The sequence below is a fragment of the Thalassophryne amazonica genome, chromosome 6, assembly GCF_902500255.1.
Source record: "Thalassophryne amazonica chromosome 6, fThaAma1.1, whole genome shotgun sequence".
Taxonomy (NCBI): Eukaryota; Metazoa; Chordata; class Actinopteri; order Batrachoidiformes; family Batrachoididae; genus Thalassophryne; species Thalassophryne amazonica.
Window position 1 is genome coordinate 7,952,260 of NC_047108.1, and position 16,717 is coordinate 7,968,976.

At 42.4% G+C, this 16,717-nt stretch overlaps 1 pseudogene; it reads right to left on the reverse strand.

Annotated features, from left to right (window-relative positions):
* LOC117513136 overlaps positions 1-16,043 on the reverse strand; it is a 44,518-nt pseudogene extending 28,475 nt beyond the window's left edge.
* Between the last annotated feature and the right edge of the window lie 674 nt (positions 16,044-16,717).

The window sequence follows — 16,717 nt, forward strand, 5'->3', positions numbered from 1 at the left end:
TTTGTGGTGTATTCAATTGAATATAGGTTGAAGAGGATTTTCAAATCACTGTATTCTGTTTTTATTTACATTGTACACAATGTCCCAACTTCATTGGAATTGGGGTTGTACATGCAATGTATAAAAGTTCAAAAAAGCCTCTGGGAAATCAGATGGAACAGATGAATAAGATGCTCACTGCATGTACATTTGTAGCCACATGGCATTATTTTATTTTATTTATTTATTTATTTTTTGGTCAGGGCAAAATACAAGTTCTGAAACTGGTCTGTTAAATTCACACAATAGTCCATAAATAGTTGATGCTTTCTAAAATAAATAAAATGAAATAAAATTTAGAAGAGCTGTTGCCTAGCAACATGCCATATGTAAATAAAAATATGATAATGATGTTTACATACTTTACATGTTATATTTGCCTTCAAAAAGTTATTTGTTTAAAAAAAACCACAAAGACATGTTCAAACTATGACAACATGGCATACACACCAAAGTGTTGCACTTACGGTGCCACTGAAAATCATGAGTCATGCAGTCAGGAGGCTTCAAATGTATGGATGACCTGGTAATGCATACATTTTATTACCTTCATGTTGAATTTTGTAAATTGCAGAGTGTGTTTTGACATTTTAAAGAGTTATTTTAATAATCTTTTTACGGCTGTACCTCCACTTGCATATTAAAAGTAAGCCTAAATAGGCAGTTTTAATTGTTTTGTACTGCAGATACACTTGCAACATTTTGGAAGTCACAAACCTATTTTCTCTGTATTTCAAAAGATAAGCATTGTGACAGCAGCTGGTTAATGATGCCATGACAAACGTCTATTATCGCTGTCATTTTTTTTATTTTACTTGAGCACAATCGAAAAGGACAAATTATAGAAGTTGACATTCTAGGTTTCTGAGACATGAAGAGTCACTTCCTTTTCTCGAAAGAAAATGAAACCAAAAAGGAGCATGTGATGTTTAATAGAAGTTCTTTATAAAATCAAATGCATTGCTGAATCCACAGTTTAGGGTTGAACGTGTGCTGGTGCTATCAAACTACGTATGGTGCGGGCCCAAGAAATGCATACAATCACTGTTTTGCTCAAACTTAATGTTAGGAATGAAATACTATTTATATTTGGCTACAATTTAAGAAAAGTGCTTTGAAATGATCTGATGTAGACTAACATCTGTACCAGTTCCTCTTTTATGTGACTAGACATGTGACTGCAGATGTTTGGGAATTTCATGAACTCACAAGAACCACTTTTGAACCACCCACTGGCCACGTAATGCAATGTTGAGGCCTGACACAGATGCACTGAGTCCCGTGACACACCCACAGTACTCAACACTTGGTTCTGGGAAGTCACACTTGGTGACGGTTATGCTGAAACACAGACAGACAGGTGTGGGAACAAAAAACAGGTCTGTAGAGCCATCAGTGAATGGAAACCTTGAGGAAGATTTTAAACTGTGATCCTACTTTGACAGTGTATAGTTTGCACGTCCAAAGATCCCGATTTTTATTTCACCATTGATGTCAGGGAAAGTGATCCGGCTCAACATGTCCTGAATCCATCCAGCAGCCACATGCTTTCCTGGAATGAGAAGCACATCAAGCCATCCACATCTGCCACACAAAGTGCACGTAGAATGCTGGAATAGTTTGCTCAGTCCACTGTGGTTATATTTACATTACCAGCTGATGTGACCAGTAACTGATTTTCTTTATTTCCCCTCCTCTTACTTCTTTGATGTAATCATTTTGTCTGTGGTGGGAACAAGCCAATTCTAAAATTTTCAAATGAAACTGAATCTGAACTGATCTGGGCTGCCGAAATGTAAACGTGTTTAAATCCTGCTCATGCTGTCTGTGTCCATGAACAAGACACTTAATCTAATCCAGGGGTGGCCAAGTTCGGTCCTCGAGAGCCACCTTCCTGACACTCTTAGTTGTCTCCCTGCTCCAACACACCTGAATCCAATGAAAGACTCATTAGCAGACTTTTAATGAGCCTTTCATTGGATTCAGGTGTGTTGGAGCAGGGAGACAACTAAGAGTGTCAGGAAGGTGGCTCTCGAGGACCGAACTTGGCCACCCCTGATCTAATCCTTGTCTCAGTCCATCCAGCTGTAAACGGATACTGCATTGTTTGGGGAATTAACCTGTATCAGACTGGCATCCCTCACTCTACGGAATCCGGAATAAGATTCACCACCAACAGGCCTCAGGGAGTATATGGGACTTATTTCTTCTTTGAATCTGACTTTTTGTCTTCATGCCACATCTAATATTTTTTTTTTTACTTTCAAAGTGAACATGCCAAATCTGAACATTTTCACCACAGACTGTTAATTCACTGGACAAACCCTGCGTGACGTCACCCATAGGCTTTCTATAGAGGCCCAGAGGAATTGATATGAAGCCCATATGTGGGCATCACCATGTTGGTAGCACTTAATCTAAACAAACCCAGAAATGATAAGTAGGTGGAGTGTAGTGGACCACAGGCCGTATAATCAATATCCCTTTGGATTTTTGAGACCATGACCTACGTCTGGGGTGGGTGCCAAAATGTTGACAAATGAAAGCCTACAGTACACCAATAGTCCAGGAGCCAGTGATCTGATTGGTACCACAGAAGGTGACCAAACAACACTCAGAATCCAGCCTCAGTGTACCATGGCCTACACAAAAATGTATGATAACCATCACAGGGTGGTAGCTGTAGCCAGGTAGGGGTCAATGAAGAATTATACAGAGGTCAAAATGTAAAAATGCTCCAATCATGTTGAAAACTATATCACATTATTTGTCTGATCATAACGATTCCAAAAAGGTATAGTTTGGACTATCTGAGGTTCCCCATACATTGAAGCATCTAAAGTCACCATCAAGCCAAATGGCCATGAGATGTGGTCTTCCAATCATCCATTTGCTGGAGAATAAGTACATATAAACATCTAAACAAATCAATGACTGAATGAATAAATGCGGTGCATCCATAAAGTATTCACATCACTTCACTTTTCCCACATTTGTCATGTTACAGAATGCAGTAGATTCATTTTTCCCCCACAAAATTATACTCACAACACCCCATAATGACAACATGAAGTTTTATTTTTTATTTTTTGCAAATTTATTAAAAATAAAAAACTCACAAATCACATGTACAACCCCAATTCCAATGAAGCTGGGACGTTGTGTAAAATGTAATTTTAATGTTCAAACTGATAAACTTTATTGTTTTGTATGAAATGGATACCTGCAACATGTTTCAAAAAAGCTGGGACAGTGGTATGTTTACCACTGTGTTACATCACCTTTCCCTCTAACAACACTCAATAAGCGTTTGAGAACTGAGGACACTAATTGTTGAAGCTTTGTAGGTGGAATTCTTTCCCATTCTTGCTTGATGTATGACAGTCCGGGGTCTCCGTTGTCGTACATTGCGCTTCATAATGTGCCACACATTTTCAATGGGTGACAGGTCTGGACTGCAGGCAGGCCAGTCTAGTACCCACACTCTTTTACAATGAAGCCACGCTGTTGTAACACATGCAGAATGTTGCTTGGCATTGTCTTGCTGAAATGAGCAGGGACGTCCCTGAAAAAGACGTTCCTTGGATGGCAGCATGTGTTGCTCCAAAACCTGGATGTACCTTTCAGCATTGATGGTGCCATCACAGATGTGTAAGTTGCCCATGCCATGGGCACTAACACACCCCCATACCATCACAGATGCTGGCTTTTGAACTTTGCGCTGGTAACAATCTGGATGGTCTTTTTCCTTTTTTGTCCGGAGGACACGACATCCATAATTTCCAAAAACAATTTAAAATGTGGACTTATCAGACCACAGCACACTTTTCCACTTCACGTCTGTCCATTTCAAATAAACTCGGGCCCAGAGAAGGCGGCGGCATTTCTGGATGTTGTTGATGTACAGCTATCACTTTGCATGGTAGAGATTTAACTTGCACTTGTAGATGTAGCGACGAACTGTGTTAACTGACAATGGTTTTCTGAAGTGTTCCTGAGCCCACGCAGTAAGATCCTTTACACAATGATGTCAGTTTTTAATACAGTGCCGCCTGAGGGATCAAAGGTCACAGGCATTCAATATTGGTTTTCGGCCTTGCTGCTTACATGTAGAAAGTTCTCCAGATTCTCTGAATCTTCTGATTATATTATGGACTGTAGATGATGGAATCCCTAAATTGTTTGCAACTGAACGTTGAGAAACATTGTCCTTAAACTGTTGGACTATTTTTTCATGCAGTTGTTCACAAAGTGATGATCCTTGCCCCATCTTTGCTTGTGAATGGCTGAGCCTTTTGGGGATGCTCCTTTTATACCCAATCACGATACTCATCTGTTTCCAATTAACCTGTTCACCTGTGGAATGTTCCAAACAGGTGTTCTTTGAGCATTCATCAACTTTCCCAGTCTTTTGTTGCCACTGTTACAGCTTTTTTGTAATGTGTTGGAGGCATCCATTTCAAAATGAGCAAATATTTGCACAAAAACAAAAGTCTATCAGTTTGAACATTAAATATCTTGTCTTTGTGGTGTATTAAATTGAATACAGGTTGAAGAAGATTTGCACATTATTGTATTCTGATTGTATTTACATTTCACACAACATCCCAACTTCAATGGAAGTGGGATTGTACATAAGTATTCACTTAATTTGCATAGTACTTTGTTGATGCATCTTTGGCAGCAATTAAAGCCTCAAGTCTTCAATATGATGCCACAAATTTGGTGCACCTGTCTTTAGACAGTTTTGTCCATTCCTCTTTGCAGCACCTCTCAAAGTCCATCAGGTTGGATGGGGAGTGTTGGTGCACCACCATTTTCAGATCTCTCCAGAGATGTTCAATCAGATTCAGGTCTGGACTCTGGCTGGGCCACTCAAGGACATTCACAGAGTTGTCCTGAAGCCACTCCTTTGATATCTTGGCTGTGTGTTTGGGGTCTTTGTGCTGCTGAAAGATGAACTGTCGCCCCAGTCTGAGGTCAAGAGCGCTCTGGAACAGGTTTTCATCCAGGATGTCTCTGTACATTGCTGCATTCATCTTTCCCTCAATCCTGACTAATCTCCCAGTTCCTGTTGCTGAAAAACATCCCCACAGCATGATGCTGCCACCACCATGCTTCTCTGTAGGGATGGTGTCTGGTTTCCTCCAAAAATGACCCCTGGCATTCAATCAATCAATTTTTTTTATATAGCGCCAAATCACAACAAACAGTTGCCCCAAGGCGCTTTATATTGTAAGGCAAGGCCATACAATAATTATGTAAAACCCCAACGGTCAAAACGACCCCCTGTGAGCAAGCAGTTGGCTACAGTGGGAAGGAAAAACTCCCTTTTAACAGGAAGAAACCTCCAGCAGAACCAGGCTCAGGGAGGGGCAGTCTTCTGCTGGGACTGGTTGGGGCTGAGGGAGAGAACCAGGAAAAAGACATGCTGTGGAGGGGAGCAGAGATCGATCACTAATGATTAAATGCAGAGTGGTGCATACAGAGCAAAAAGAGAAAGAAACAGTGCATCATGGGAACCCCCCAGCAGTCTACGTCTATAGCAGCATAACTAAGGGATGGTTCAGGGTCACCTGATCCAGCCCTAACTATAAGCTTTAGCAAAAAGGAAAGTTTTAAGCCTAATCTTAAAAGTAGAGAGGGTGTCTGTCTCCCTGATCTGAATTGGGAGCTGGTTCCACAGGAGAGGAGCCTGAAAGCTGAAGGCTCTGCCTCCCATTCTACTCTTACAAACCCTAGGAACTACAAGTAAGCCTGCAGTCTGAGAGCGAAGCGCTCTATTGGGGTGATATGGTACTACGAGGTCCCTAAGATAAGATGGGACCTGATTATTCAAAACCTTATAAGTAAGAAGAAGAATTTTAAATTCTATTCTAGAATTAACAGGAAGCCAATGAAGAGAGGCCAATATGGGTGAGATATGCTCTCTCCTTCTAGTCCCCGTCAGTACTCTAGCTGCAGCATTTTGAATTAACTGAAGGCTTTTTAGGGAACTTTTAGGACAACCTGATAATAATGAATTACAATAGTCCAGCCTAGAGGAAATAAATGCATGAATTAGTTTTTCAGCATCACTCTGAGACAAGACCTTTCTGATTTTAGAGATATTGCGTAAATGCAAAAAAGCAGTCCTACATATTTGTTTAATATGCGCTTTGAATGACATATCCTGATCAAAAATGACTCCAAGATTTCTCACAGTATTACTAGAGGTCAGGGTAATGCCATCCACAGTAAGGATCTGGTTAGACACCATGTTTCTAAGATTTGTGGGGCCAAGTACAATAACTTCAGTTTTATCTGAGTTTAAAAGCAGGAAATTAGAGGTCATCCATGTCTTTATGTCTGTAAGACAATCCTGCAGTTTAGCTAATTGGTGTGTGTCCTCTGGCTTCATGGATAGATAAAGCTGGGTATCATCTGCGTAACAATGAAAATTTAAGCAATACCGTCTAATAATACTGCCTAAGGGAAGCATGTATAAAGTGAATAAAATTGGTCCTAGCACAGAACCTTGTGGAACTCCATAATTAACTTTAGTCTGTGAAGAAGATTCCCCATTTACATGAACAAATTGTAATCTATTAGACAAATATGATTCAAACCACCGCAGCGCAGTGCCTTTAATACCTATGGCATGCTCTAATCTCTGTAATAAAATTTTATGGTCAACAGTATCAAAAGCAGCACTGAGGTCTAACAGAACAAGCACAGAGATGAGTCCACTGTCCGAGGCCATAAGAAGATCATTTGTAACCTTCACTAATGCTGTTTCTGTACTATGATGAATTCTAAAACCTGACTGAAACTCTTCAAATAGACCATTCCTCTGCAGATGATCAGTTAGCTGTTTTACAACTACCCTTTCAAGAATTTTTCACGCCAAAGAGTTCAATCTTTGTCTTAGCAGAACAGAGAATTTTGTTTCTCATGGTCTGAGAGTCCTTCAGGTTCCTTTTGGCAAACTCATGTGCCTTTTACTAAGGAGCGGCTTTCGTCTGGCCACTCTACCATACAGGCCTGACTGGTGGATTGCTGCAGAGATGGTTGTCCTTCTGGAAGGTTTGCCTCTCTCCACAGAGGAATGCTGGAGCTCTGACAGCATGAGATATATATGTTTTTTCAGTTTAAGTAGTTTATGGATTTCAGTTTACTGATCAATGTCAGGATCAACTAGGCGTGGCACAGAAGGTGGATGGACACAAATGCAAAACTCACAGGGACAGGTGTGATTGTATAAAGGCTTGCAAAACTCATAGAGACTGGTGTGATAGTAAAAAGGCTTTATCTCAAAAAAGCAGGCAGGAATTCGGTACACAAGTAGACAGTCAGAGAGGCGGCAGTACAGGCAGGCGACAGGCAAAGGCGAGGTCCAAAAACATGCACTGGTCAAAACACAAGGCAGCAATGGTCATGGGCTGAGGCGAGAGCAAGGTCAAAGGCAGAACATGGTCAAAAACTCAAAAACACAGCAGAGCAAACAGAGCAAGACAAAGGCCTGGAACGTGAACTAGAAAGCACAAACAAACTGGCAGGGAGTGGAGAAAGTGAGGGGTTTAAATAACAGGTGCAGTAATTAGGAAAACAAGACAGGTGTCAGGGAAAGTGCTGGAAGGGGCGTGGCCAGACAAGACAGAGGTGAGGCAGGAGTAGAGTGACAGGTGGGCGTGACTAAAAGAAACAGACTGACTGAAAATCAAACCTCAACCAACTGTGATTAAAAACTGAAAAACCTAACACAGAGAAGAAGAAAACAAAACAGTGCCAACATAAGACAGTGATCAACAAGAAAATAAAAACAGAGACCACACTAGAATGGGACCAACAAGTAGCAACAGTAAACAGAAAATACAACTAATGACTACCCAGAAAATAAAGGATAAACAGAGCATAAAACCAATGACAAAAGTAATATGCACCGAAAAGAGATACTCCGAACAAAACCAAAACAAGACTTAACAAGTGACTAAAATACAATGGCCAAATACATATAACTAGGGACTGAAATCATGATAAACAGAAAATTAAAGACACAGGATCGAAGACTGATACACACATGAGTCCAGATAATAACAAGAGCCCAGAATGGGCTGAATCATGACAGCACTCCCCCCCAAACGGCTGGCACCGACGGCCAACAAAACAACACCGTCAACAACTCAGAGGAACCCACGGCCACAGACGAGCATGGGAGGGAGGAGGGGGACCGGAAGGAGGGCAATAATAAATCGGAAAACAGGCGGGAACCCCACGGACCCACCCCAGGTAAAGGGACTACCAGGGGAGTGGCCAAAAGGCCACCCAGGGACAGGAAGTCCAGCAGGACGACAACAGTACCTCATGCAGGGGACAAACGGAACACCAAGAAGGCCATCCAAAACAGAGTCTGGGCGGCAACCACGAGGGCGATCGTGAGGCTGACCCAAGCCAATTGGAAGGACGGGCGGGACATGGGGTGGCTGAACGAGACTCACGGCAGAATCTGGAGGACGACCACGGGGCCCATCACCGAACCTGGAAGAGCTAAGGGGTTGGCCAGGAGGTTGATTCATGTCTAAGGGCAGGCCTGGAGAATGGCCATGAGATTGGCCAGACAAAGTAGCCGAGACAAAGGGGGGACACGGGTTAGAAAATTGACGCAAATTATTGGAATACTTAAACCTAGGGGTGACAGACTGCCCATGACAGGTGTGAAAGAAGGAGGAAAGTAACGTAACCAATGAACCAGATGAGACCTGAACCAGTTTATGGAAGTGACCACTAGTGTGGGGAAACGAGCAATAAATCAACAAAATCCCAAAAAAGCAAAAACGCAACTGAGAGAGAGGAGGATAGATGCCAGAACCTAAACTGTGGGGGAACCAAAAACATAACCTGTCCAGGAGGTAACAGAGAAATACAAACCCTGACGCACCAAGGGAAAAATAGATGGGGGAAAAATAAAAAGAGCCAACCTGCTGAAATGAGGGATATACTGACTGGACAAACCAATGTAGCGAAACCTTATCAGAGCCCTGGAACATTAATGACCTAGTGAGGGAACGACATGATGAAGAGAACAGTTTACTCAAAAAATGTAGAAGGCGTGAACACTGACCAAATTTAGAGGACCGACCAGGAAATTCATTATAGAGCTGCATGAGGTGTTACCAGAACAAAGAATTCGTTTAGTCGAGAAATGTGATACACAGCGAAACCAATGAAACGAGATGTAGAACCCAGAAAAACCAACAAAAGAATTCCATGAAACAGAAAACTGTTTAAACAAAAAATAAACAAAATCAAGGACCCAACCAAGCACACGCATGGGCTTATCAAAAGCAGAAGACTCAGAGGAGAAACGAGAAGGAACATTAACCACACCGCTGCAGAGGTGTTCGATCTGTTTCATATTGAAACGTAAACCAAGAGGTGATCCAAAACATAAAATAGGCCCAAAATGCAGTATACCAGTAATAACTGAAAAAGGCGTGGTGAACACCTTCCAAATGAACCTGTTCACATATTGAAACATGCTGCTGACAACCGCATGCATTGAGCGATCACACCAACAAAGTCTACTTAGGGGTCGACAAAACCAAGAAAGCTTAAATACAAATCTGGGGAATAAATCCTCCCACCCACAAATGATACAGGCAGATATAACACAATAGGAAAGCATTATTACATACTGTAAAGAAGATTGTGTTGGTAAACACAGCAGGAGGTGAACTGACAAAAGAAAAGATTGCCCCAAAAAATAAAGAAACGAATGACTCACTGTCCAACTGATCATAGATGTTTGAGTTCCTGGTGTGGATGGTTCAGGTGACTGGGTGAGGTGAGGAGGTTCACCAGGTGAATCCTGGGGAGAGGATGCTGTGGGTGAATCAGCAGATTCCACCCGTGACTGTGGTAAGGCGTGCAGCATGGCTGATGCAGCAGGCTCCACCATCGGCTGCGAGGAAGCGCGCATCGTGGCAGATTCAACAGGCTCCGTCATTGATGGTGGGGAGGCGCGCATCATGGCTGATTCAGCAGGCTCCATCATTGACTGTGAGGAAGCGTGCATCGTGGTGGATTCAGCAGGTGCCGTCAGTGACTGTGGGGAGGCGCGCATCGTGACAGATTCAGCAAGCGCCGTCATTGAGGCGTGCATCGGAACAGTGCTCTCTGATGACATTGAGCACCGTAGGGTGTGGAGAGGTGGGGAATCCTGATGTGTGCACGCTGTGGGGAGGCCCTGTGGTATGTATACGGCGTAATGCTGTGTGGGCATGACTTTTCCAGAAAGTTCTGCTTGTTCCGGAGGCATCACTGCAGGTGCCGCTGTGCGCAGTGGAGACATGGATCTTCCTGATGGCTCAGCGGATGATCTGTAAGGTAAAATCTCCGGTGAGAGGTCAGGCAATAACAAGGCTTCTCTTTCAGATGAGGAAGCAACAGATGATGGCGCACGAAGCTTACGTGGTGCTGGTATTGGGGGCTGACTGGGCGTAGCCAGCGTGGGTGTGGCATACAACCGTGGAGCTGGTTCACCTGGATGGCACTGCACAGCCGGCTTCCACTTAACTGGACATTGTGGTGCTGGTGTCGGTGGCGGACAGAGTATGCTCCGTGTGACCAACTTGAGATGGCGAAACTGCTGCAGTAGACAGGGTGATGAACTGTGGCACGTCTGAGCAGGCCTCATAAATGTCACATTCAACCAGAAAGTCCATGGGATCTTCAACACATGGAGGCATCTGACCTTGCCTAAAAAAGTTCTTGATATTACCTAGATCAGGAAAAGTTGATGCGACCTCAGGCTCAGTCTGCAGGATCTGGTCTAATGCTGCTAGGACTCGCTTTCTGTCCAGCCGATCAGTACTGTCCCAGTATTCATAAAATAAGTCTTGAATCTTGAAAAGAAACATGGCTGTGTCCTGCAGTGTCTGCCCTTCCGTATCAGATGACGTGTCATCCTCAATGTCTTCCCAATCTGATTCACAGACTGAGAGTGGGAGGCTGGATGACAAGTGTAATTCAGGCTGACTCACCCAGGCTGGGAGACGCCCTGCAGCAAACAAACTGTCCAAGTCTTCTAGGTCAGGAAAAAATTCAAAAAGCCAGGAATTGGCTTCCACCAGATTCCAAGCTTTGTCCAAAAAACCAAACTTCTTCTTTGGGGTGTAGCAGCAATGAAAACAGTTGAAGAAAAAGTTGATCTGAGAAAAAATGTCCTTAATGGTGGCCATGTCTGGGATCATGATGGTTGGGTATGAGCTTGCTGTGTCCATTTCTGGCCAGTTCATTCTGTCAGGATCGGACTAGGCGTGGCACAGAAGGTGGATGGACACAAATGCAAAACTCACAGGGACAGCTGTGATTGTATAAAGGCTTGCAAAACTCACAGAGAGATATAACTAGGGACTGAAATCATGATAAACAGAAAATTAAAGACACAGGATCGAAGACTGATACACACATGAGTCCAGATAATAACAAGAGCCCAGAATGGGCTGAATCATGACAGTCAATTACTGCAGGAAATCTTGATCGCAAACCCTATTACTGCAAAAATTATTTTTCTTTTTTAATTCTTTTATTTTTGGTGGGGATGGGGGGGTCACTACAGCTGGTGAGGTGGGGCGATGATCCAAGCAGCTCTCGCTTCTGGTGTGACGCTTCTGGTGTGAGGACAGGGCGTGTCCCGGTCATGGGAAGGGGCAGGTGAGGAGTTTGACTGGGACGGTCCACATGTCAAACTCATGGAGGACAAAAACCTCCCCCTCCGGTAAATGGCTCAATAATCAAAAGAGAAATGTAGAAAAACAAACACTAGTTTCTAACCTCAGGAACGTAGACAATGAGCTACAACCTTATTTTTATCCATATGAGCCGTCCTCTGAGCTGGAAAAATAATATTGCTCAAACAAGCAGGCAGCTGAGAAACGGTAGCTTAGTGACCGTCTACAAAGTGCAAAAACACCAGAAAAATAATCAATAAATTCAGGTGTGGTGTCATCAAATTCGCTGCACACATCAGTGGTCCCCTGCTGGTTATAAAACATTGGAGAATTTTGTAAATGGTAAATGGTCTGCATTTATGTAGCACTTTTCCATCTGCATCAGACACTCAAAGTGCTTTACAAATAATGCCTTATATTCACCCTGATGTGAGAGTGCTGCCATACAAGGCATGGCGCTCACAAGGCGCTCACTACAAACCGGGAGCAATAGGGGATTAAGGACCTTGCCCAAGGGCCCTTAGTGATTTTCCAGTCAGGCTGGGATTTGAACCGAGGATCTTCTGGTCTCAAGCCCAACGGCTTAACCACTAGACCATCACCTCCCCTATTTTACTGTATTAATTTTCAATAGTGTCAATGTTATATGGTGTAGTGACAGGTTTATGTCCTTTCTGAGTTTGACAGGTGGACCGTCCCAGTCAAACGCCTCACCTGACACTGTCTCCGGAGCATGACATGCATGACATGCCCATGCATGTCACTGGGCACATCCCACCAGAAGCAAGAGCTCCTCGGATCACCTCCCCACCTCACCGGCTGTAGTGACCCCCCCAAAAAAGATTTTTTTCCCCTCCAAAAATAAAACAATTAAAAATGAAAAATAATTTTTGCGGTGATAGGGTTTGTGATCAAGATTTCCTGCAGTAATTGATGTGTGAACTGAAATCCATAAACTACTTAAATTTATATATATCATGAATGATATTCACGTCTTGCGAGACCTGCGTTCACGTTTTGGGAGATATTTTTTCAGTATTCACGTTTTGCAATTAACAGTTTGCGGATAATTCACGATTTGCAGCTGATTCACGTTTTGGGAGTTAACAGACCTTCTGCCCCGATCGCTCAGTTTAGACGGGTGGCCAGCTTTAGGAAGAGTCCTGGTGGATCCTAACTTCTTCTATTTATGGATGATGGAGGCCACTGTCCTCATTGGGACCTTTAAAGCAGCAGAAATATTTCTGTACCCTTCCCAGGATTGGTGCCTTGAGACAATCCTGTCTCGGAGGTCTACAGTGAATTCCTTTGATGTCATGCTTGGTTTGTGCTCTGACATGCACTGTCAACTGTGAGACCTTATAGGCAGGTGTGTGTCTTTCCAAATCATGCCCAATCAACTGAATTTACCCCAGGTGGACTCCAATTAAGCTGTAGAAACATCTCAAGGGTGATCAGTGGAAATTGTCATGGTTGGGGTTTTGTTTTTTTGTTTGTTGTTGTTTTATTTAGTATTCAGTTTTCTAGGTTGTGTTTCTTTGTCTGCATGCTCTTGTCTTTCGGTGTTGGCTTTGGTATGGGGTGTGTCTGTTCCCTTTGTTTGCCACACCCTATTCCTGCTTGTCTCCCGCACCTGTGTCTAATTTACTGTGATCACACCCTCTATTTAAGTCTGACTGTTTCTGTCCTTCAACACCAGATCGTTGTGCCTAACTGCCTTTGCTTCCAGGCTCCTTCTGAGTTTTTTTCTTAGTCCTTGTTCTGATTGCCTGCTGTGTTTTTCACCACCTGCCTGTTTTTTGGACTACGCCTTGCCTTATGTATTTATTACTGTTGCTGATCTTTAACTCCCTGCTTGTCTACCGAATCCTACCTGTGACCAGATTTAAACTTTTTGAACACCAAACATCTGAGTCAGTCACGCATTTGTGTCCAGCCTCCTCTGGTTCCAGAGCCTGATAGAAACAGGATACACCTGAGCTCAACTTTGAGAGTCATGGCAAAGGTTGTGAATACCTATGCACATGTGATATTTTTTTTAGTTTCTTTATTTTTGATATAAAAAAACAACCCCCCGCCCCCCCAAAAAACTTATTTCAAATTGTCATTGTGGGGTATTGTGTGTGGAATTTTGAGGAAAAAATGAATTTCATCCATTCTGGAATAAGTCTGTAACATAACAAAATGTGGAAAAAAATGAAGGCTGTGAATACTTTCTGGATGCTCTGTAAACAAGAGCGACAAGAGCAAGCGCAGAGATTTCTGACGTCTGCCAATCCGGATCCAGATCACCTCCAAAATTCAGTGGAGTCTTCCATGCCCTAATATCTCTATGTGGTACATATTCTTTCCAGAAGACTCCACTAAATTTTGGAGGTGATCCGGATCCGGATTCTGGATCAAGCTTCACTTTATATAGGCTTTGAAGGATTACTGTTAGCAGGATTAGGTCAAAATGATATCACAGATTCTCACCAAATTTGCACCAGAGATTGATATTCGAGCATGGAAGACTCCACTGAATTTTGGAGGTGATCCAGATTGGCGGATGTCAGAAATCTCTGATTGCTCTTGTTAAATCACATTTTTCTGGGACTGTGCCATGGCTCTCATAAGGATTTGCTTTGGTTTGGGCAGTAAAAGTTATGAGTCACTTTTTTTCAGTAATTGTGCATTAACAGGTCAAGCAACCAAGCGGCAAAATACAAAATGGACGAAATGGAGCCTGATAATCACGAAATGGGGGTAATAGTGCAGCAGATAACTGAAACAATCATGCAAATGGTGATAAAAGCATCAAATTTGGCAGAAATACTCCTTAGACACTCCTCTTTTGAAAAAAAAAACAATTGGCCACTTGACTTTTCAATCGGTGATCAGGTAGGGGTCAATTGAAGAATTACACAGAGGTCAAAATTAAAAGATGCTCCAATCATATTGAAAAATATTACACATTATTTGCCTGATCATAAAGATTCCAAAAAGGTACGGTTTGGACTATCTGTGACTGAATTCTATGGAGTTACAGGATAAAAACAGCAAGAATGGTGACAAAGGTCAGTGTCATTTTGTACAGGGGTCAAAAGTTAAAGTTGCTCCAATTTTGGTAAAAAGTGATGCAAATTATTGGTTGAGCTAATAGGATTAATAAATGGAATAGTTTTGACAGTGTTGAATGCTTGGTCTCCAAACTAAAGGTCAAACAAGGTCTATGTCTATTGGATTCTATGACATGTGACATATGTTACCCTGTAACATGATAAGTAAGGATAATACATGGTCCAAACTATTCCTTTTTAAAACCGTGTTAACTCAACTAGTAATTTGCATCACTTTTTACCAAAATTGGAGCAACTTTATCTTTTGATCCCTGTACAAACCGACACTGACCTTTGTCACCATTCTTACTGTTTTTATCCCATAACTCCATAGAATTCAGTTACAGACCATCCAAACCATACCTTTTTGGAATCTTTATGATCAGGCAAATAATGTGGCATAGGTTTCAAAAGCCAAACAGTTAAATAAAAGCACTGATTTGGAAACAGTCTGGTTCACTCTGCTCCATTACATTTTACCCCCATTTCGTATTTTTGTATGGCCTGGAGCTGCAATATACGTATAACAGTCTGATCACCTTTTCGGAGTTGTGTGCGCAAAACGTATTTTAAAAAAAATACTTTTATACTGATTAGTAAGGAGAAATGTAATTCAGCAGTGATTCTTATCTGACAGCTCTGTCAGATAAGATACAGGTGACCACATGATGTAAACTGTTCAGATTTAAAGAGAATCAGAAGAATCAGAATCACGTCAGCCGATAATGTGAACAGTAACCTCTGATCCTATCAAAACTTATAAGAAACATCAGACACCACCTTACCGTACTGAAGTCCTTTGTTGGTAAGAATTAACTGTATTGCAGGATTTTCTCCACATGTACAAGCGACGCCGACCAGCAGCACCAGCAGGGACCCAAACATCTTCAGGCTCGTCTGTGGTGCAAAATTCAGACTTTTACCGTTCACTTCCCCGATCACACATATAACTGCGGCTGTTCGTTTTGTTTATAATATTATAATACATACCGGAAATGTTTTCCCCAAATAGTAGTACGGCGGCTGATATTTGTTGTGTCTGCTTCGAGTCTCTGGAACTGCTTTCTACAGATTTAATAAGTTCTTGCTTTACTGAGAAACGAAACTGAGTAACAAGACCTGACGGGTGACTGCAAACCAGCTCAACAAGTTTCTTTTTTTTTCATGATTAGCTTTGTTACTTCCTGTAGTTCGTTGCTTTCGCTTTTCCAAATCCATAATATAAAAGGCGACACGCCTGTGTGTTTGTGTGTTGGTTGCCTTGGAGATACGTCACTTCCGGCAAAGTGGCGAATCCGAGAATTCGTACCTCCGCGACCGAGGAGCTGCTTTTGTTTTGTCTCTAACTTGCTTCTAATAAATAGCTGATAGCTATCATTGCCAGTCTGGAACAACAAGATGTATACACCAAGCTGAGCCCTTTGAAAAGTGACCAAATTACATGTATTTGTACTGAGATCGGCGATGATCAAAAACGGCCACCAGAGGGCGTTCGGGTAAAGTCTGCGGCAACCCATCCGGAGCATCAGTTGAAATCCAGAAAGAGCTGACTTTCATCCTTTGGCATACTTATGTATATTTTCATGAGGATTCAAGTCGAGAAAACGGCAAGCTCATCGGACCAATATTTTTTTAGAAATCATTTTTAGTCTGTCATTGGCGTACTTCCAGAATAAGAGCCGGTATTTCAAAATAAAGGCCCTTGAGGTTGCCACTCACCTGACAGAATCCATCAGTCTGTTCGTCCTCTAACATCCCAGACCGTAGATTTAAATCTGGCCATTTTCTGTCTGCATGTGACTCCAATCCCAGAATTAACATGTTCACACTCCGGGCAAAGCAGAGTTGTGTCTCGACAGTGGCAGTGAC